Source organism: Oncorhynchus keta, chromosome 23 (genome assembly GCF_023373465.1).
Source record: "Oncorhynchus keta strain PuntledgeMale-10-30-2019 chromosome 23, Oket_V2, whole genome shotgun sequence".
NCBI classification, from domain to species: Eukaryota; Metazoa; Chordata; class Actinopteri; order Salmoniformes; family Salmonidae; genus Oncorhynchus; species Oncorhynchus keta.
Genome location: NC_068443.1, coordinates 20,647,241 through 20,653,240, shown reverse-complemented (window position 1 = coordinate 20,653,240; position 6,000 = coordinate 20,647,241). Strand labels below are relative to the sequence as shown.

Genomic DNA, 6,000 nt, shown 5'->3' with positions numbered 1-6,000 from the left:
TAATGTTCCAGCATGATGGATGAAGCTGTCTTGAACAACATTTGTCTGACAAAACACTGTAAATGGATGTGCGGCTCCATATGTTTATTTGTGTTTGTATTTTTGCATGTTCGAATGTTGGTGAGTGTTATGTTGTACTTTCTGATATATAGTTTTTTCTAAATAAAAAACGACAACAACAACAAAAACACAAAGTAAACTTGCCTACTTTTTACAATGTTTCACAAAGGGATTTTGGAAGCTTTATTGAGAAAACACAAGTCAAAACGGCAGGTTTCAACATATACATCAACATGGATACCCAATATACAGGTGTTACTGTAACAGTATTGCTTCCGTCCCTCTCCTCGCCCCTAACTGGGCTTGAACCAGGGACCTTCTGCACACATCGACAACGGCCTCCCAAGAAGCATCAAAAGCTGCAGCCCTTGCAGAGCAAGGGGAACAACTACTTCAAGGCCTCAGAGCAAGTGACGTCACCGACTGAAACGCTATTAGTGCGCACCACGCTAACTAGCTAGCCATTTCACACCGGTTACAAACAACCCCCTTTTGCCTACTTCTTTTCCACAGCAACCAGTGATCCGGGTCACGGCACCAATGTAACAGTATTGCTTCCGTCCCTCTCCTCACCCCTACCTGGGCTCGAACCAGGGACCCTCTGCACATATCAACAACTGCCTCCCACGAAGCATCGTTACCCATCGCTCCACAAAAGCTGCGGCCCTTGCGGGGCAAGGTCTCAGAGCGAGTGATGTCACCGATTGAAACACTATTATCATGCACCCCACTAACTAGCTAGCCATTTCACACCGGTTACATTACTCACAGGTTGTACTGTAGGGGGATGTGATGCTTAAGCATATTGGTGTGCATCCTCTTCAATCTAATCAGGTCATGTTCAGGGCAGAAAAGTGATATTTTCTATAAATAAATATTATCAACAATCATTTTGAAAATCACCTCAAATGACAAGAACTAATTTGTGAAAAGAGGATCAAGCACTTACATGTGAGATGACATCATGACTAGGATGGCTTGCTATGTGGAGCATAAAATTAATAGCATTCACATTCACATAAGGGTCATTTTAACTCTCAGGTCTATGATCCTCAAATTGGTTCCACTTTATATCAAGTGTGTATAAAACTGATAATTAGAATGGCAATACACTTACAAAGCTGAATGCAATTACATGGTAACACAATACACTTACAAAGCTGAATGCAATTACATGGTAACACAATACACTTACAAAGCTGAATGCAATTACATGGTAACACAATACACTTACAAAGGTGAGTGCAAGTTTTATGTAACAACACCTTTATTTAACCAGGCAAGTCAGTTAAGAACAAATTTTTATTTTCAATGACGGCCTAGGAACAGTGGGTTAACTGCCTGTTCAGTGTGTTGGGGCAGTGTGTTGTGCAGAACAAAACAGAGACACTATTGCAATCATCTAGGCCTAGATATTGGACTGTAATCTATATGGCTACAGCCTAGATAGCTCTGATTGCATGACACCTGCAACTGGAACACCTGCACAGTTGCTTACGCAATAAGGGCTGCAGGGTAGAGGATCTCGAGGCACTGAAAACAGCTGTCAATGTACTGAGGAGCTCCAAGTGAGTTTCCTGATCTGCTGTGAGATACACACTGAATCCTGAATAGCCTACCTTCTCCGAGTAGCAGAGAAGGTAGGCATACTGAGAGGGAGACCATATCTAGCCCTGATAACTGGTTAGGAATACATGTTCTTGATATGTATTCCAAGTTAATATATTGCACAATAGACTACATTAAAAATCACCGTTTTGAAGAAAAAGATGTTGGAACTGGTTCATTTGAATCTGCTTTTGCATCAATTCGCCTTCACTGCAGGCTGATAGCAGCCCAGGGTCCCATTCAACAAAACCATACCGCAGTGCTCGCCGATCATTTCCTTTAAAAGCGCTCCTTGCACCGGAGACCTTTAGGTTGGATGTATCTTAGGCTATGTACATAGTAGGTGTTCTTATTCAACAGTGAAAGTAATTTCACATCGGGAGAGATGTAAGAGCTCCGCGAGTATCCTAAACGAATAACTGAGGCGATTGACGTGAGTTGAAACAAATCGCATGTGATTTTCAGCCAGTCATTTTGGCACCAGAGCGCACAGTAAGGAAACATTTGAAACAGTATTCCATGCCATGCTGGAAATTACTGTCGACGAAAAGGATGCCGTGTCTTGTTTCTGCATGACTAATATGGACAAAGACACGTTTTTCGTGTAAGTGTGGGATGTTTAACGGTTTTTGCACATTGCCCCAGTGTATTGGATATCGTGGGCGACGGTGCCAGGAAACGTGATTTTGCAGAGATTCTTTTGAATCTGTAGCCATCACTGAATAAATAAACACATTTCAGGACAGATTGATGTGAGGAGCAGACTGGAACCAATATTACATCACACCTGTTACCAGAAAATCAGGTAAGCTGGACATTCTAGTCAACCACTCATTTGTATGTTGTATAATAGCCTACAATGCAATTTACATGTAAGATAATGATGGTTATTCACAGTAGTGTGGTATCGTGTAGCCTATGATACCTCGAAAAACGTTCACTTTTATTCATACGCCATTTGTAGCCTATCGCTACTATATAGGTTAATTTCAGTATAATAGTCTCATGATCCATCATCTAATATCTAATAAGTAGACTAACAATATATCATCATTGGCTCCCACATTGCGTAATGCACAATGGGGAACAGTTCATTCAGATTATGATAAAGGACCTATTAAGTGTAAAATATGCAATTACTTCAGGTTTCAGCATGCAGTAGCCCTTCATACTGCCTCCGAGGCTCCGACGTGTCCAAATGTATAGGCACCCGCAGTTCCCCCAGCTAAGTGCCGTGTCAGTCCTCTTTCTGTCCACAATGATGTAAAGCAAGGTTGAAGTACAGAGGCTATACACTGCCCATATCGACATTGTCAGTTTTAAATAGACTGGTAGATGAGGGAATGCTGCTCTTGCAGTGACATTATTGTTGGTATTAATACCATTCCAATGTTCTACATGGTTATAGCCTGCTGGTTGTTAGTCTTCTGCACCTAATCATGTGGAATGCATGCAATCAAACCAGCCGGGAATAATATGACCAGTCCCATGGCAACCCAACTATCGTCTGCATTCTGGTTTTAATACTTTTTAGGACGTTATCTATATTTACTTGAATAGCCCTTTGGAATATATCTGATCCGTTATAGAATAGATATATACAATTTCCACTCTTCTTACAGTAGAAGAGGGCAAGTCAAAGACAGGGCAAGTCAACTTAATAACTTGAGGGGTCAGATACAGTGGGTATCAGAAGTATTCACACCCCTCAGATTGCTTTCACATTTTGTTGTTTCAAAGTGGGATGGACATATAATTAATTGTGATTTTTTTGGTCATTTATCTACCCAAAACAACTCCATAATGTCAAAGTGAAATGAACATTCTACAAATATTTACAAATGAATAACAATGAAATAACTGTAATATAGTTGTTGCAAGCCTAAATTAGTTCAGGAGTCAAATTTGGCTTAACAAATCACAAAAGTTACATGGACTCAATTTGTGTGAAATAATAGGGTTGACATGATTTTTAAAATGACTACCCCTTTCTCTGCCCCCATACATAATACAACATTTGTAAGTCCCTCAGTCAAGTGTTAAATTTCAAGCACAGATTCAACCACAAAGACCTGGGAGCTTTTCAAAAGCCTTATAAAGAAAGGCAGTGATTGGTAGATAGTCCGTGTCTGATTTGTTATTGTTATCTATCTCTTTAAGCATGGTCAAGTTAATAATTATACTGTGGATTATGTATGAAACCACCCAGACACATCAAATATACAGTTGTCCTTCTTAACTGAGCTGCAGGACAGGAAGGAAACTGCCCAGGGATGTCACCATTGATTTTAAAACAGCTACAGAGTTCATTGGCTGTGATGGGAGAAAACTGAGGATGGATCAACATCCACAATAATGACCTAAATGACAGATTGAAAAGAAGAAAAAATAAATATACAGAATACAAATATTCCAAAACATGCATCCTGTAGGTACTAAAGTACTACTGCAAAAAAACGGGGAATGAATAACATTTTTGGCCTAAATGCAAAGCTTTATGTTTGTGGCAAATCCAACAGAACACATCTCTGAGTAACTACCTCCTTCATTTCAAGAATAGTGGTGCCTGCATCATGGTATTTGTATGCTTAACATCGGCAAAGACGGTGTAGTTTTTCCAGATAAAAATAAACGGAATGGCTCTAATCGCAGGCAAAATCTTAGAGGAAAAACTGTTTCAGTCTTTACAGCAGACACTGGGAGAAGAATTCACCTTTCAGCAGGACAATAACCTACAACACAAGTCAAATCTACACTGAAGTTGCTTACCAAGAAGACAATGAAAGTTCCTGAGTGGCCAAGTTACAGTTTTGACTTAAATCTGCTTGACAATCTATGGCAAGACTTGAAAATTGCTGTCTAGCCATGATTCCCAACACCTGGACAGAGTTTTAAGTTTTTTGAATAGAATAATGGGCAAATAATCCAGGTGTGAAAAGCGCGGGGGGGGATACTTGTCTTAATAAAGGTATATTAGTGGTGTCTTTCATTAATCTTTATAAAAAAATGAAAATGTTTGAGTGTATTGTGTAGATCATTGACAAAAAATCACAATTTAATCAGATTTAATCCCACTTTGTAACATAATTAAATGTGAAGAAATCCAAGGGGATGAATACTTATGATACCCACTGTATCTTGTTACTATCCATTGGCTTTGAAGTGGATGTTAAGACTCTAGGTTTGATCGTCACTCTCTCATAAGTAGTATTCAAGGTAAGCTGCTTGCTGAGCTCAATGAGCCTAACAACTACACCTGTTAGGGCTGTATCAAGGCTTTATCATCAATATTCTGTAATTGTTACAAATTCTTGTGAAAGGAGTATTGAGCAGTGCAGGTCAATGGTCAAAGGTAGCAATCTAGTTGATGTATTGAGTCAGATCCCAGTTTCTATTAAATGAAAAGGTGTTGACATATCATTGACATGTTTATGTTCCGACTATACCCTCTCTACCCCATACAGCTAATACCATAAATCAAAGATCTGTAGGTCAAGTTAAGAATGTCTTTGTCAAGAAAACCAGGCTTGAGGGAAATTGGCCAATAAGGTCCTGTGACAAGATGTCAACCAGCCTACATTATGACTAGCTCTCTCCAACCTACAGTGCTACATTGTATACCATGAAGTTGGAAAGAGTATGATAGATTAACACATGCACATAACATAAAGCAGGGTTCCCCAACTGGTGGTACGCGGGTGATTTTATGTGGCCGCCCATTGTTGGACATAAAACACTGTAAAACACCAGCAAATATAGCTCCAAGTGATTTTACTTTTGGAAATCTGTTCCAAAGTTTTCCCACATTTAATAGAGAGAAAAACAGTATGTGATTGTATATCTGTTTTTGTCAAATATTATATCTGTTTGGGATTCTTGCAGTCAATTTGCAGTCTACAATTGATTTGTAATTATGTTACCAAAGACAGTACAGTTTGAAGATAGGCAGAAACTGCTTCTCCAGTAGAAATCCTTGAAAATGCTTGTAGGCGATGTCATGGTGACATTGGCTAGCTAAGCTAATGCACAAAAACATGGAATCGCGCTGAATTGCGCATCTGCCGTCAAATCAAAAGCACTCCTTTGATATAAAGTAGTTTTTGACAGAAATTTAAGTTTGTCACTTTCGAGGTTGGAGTAAAAACATGTTCAGTTAGACATTGGCTTGAATCTACGTAGGTTGTCCTTTTAGAAATCGAGAAAATGAACAACTAAGGAGGAATTTTTCACTTCTCTCATTGACTTCTCAAACCCCAAACCCTGACCTGGTACGCTGAGTCTGCTTCACAAGTGTTCACGGAAGTCTTGTGATGTTGCGCCTCTGGGTTTATT

The 6,000-nt window shown here is 39.4% G+C and overlaps 1 protein-coding gene across 2 annotated transcripts in view; it reads left to right on the top strand.

The window, feature by feature from the left end:
* Positions 1–1,705: 1,705 nt before the first annotated feature.
* sntg1 (syntrophin, gamma 1) overlaps positions 1,706–6,000 on the top strand; it is a 39,055-nt gene continuing 34,760 nt past the window's right edge. Inside the window, exon 1 of one of the 2 annotated variants that reach the window (XM_052476792.1) lies at positions 1,706–2,473. The gene's annotated coding sequence lies outside the window, so the exon portion shown is untranslated. The remainder of the gene's footprint in view (positions 2,474–6,000) is intronic. The other variant, XM_052476791.1, reaches the window with a different exon arrangement.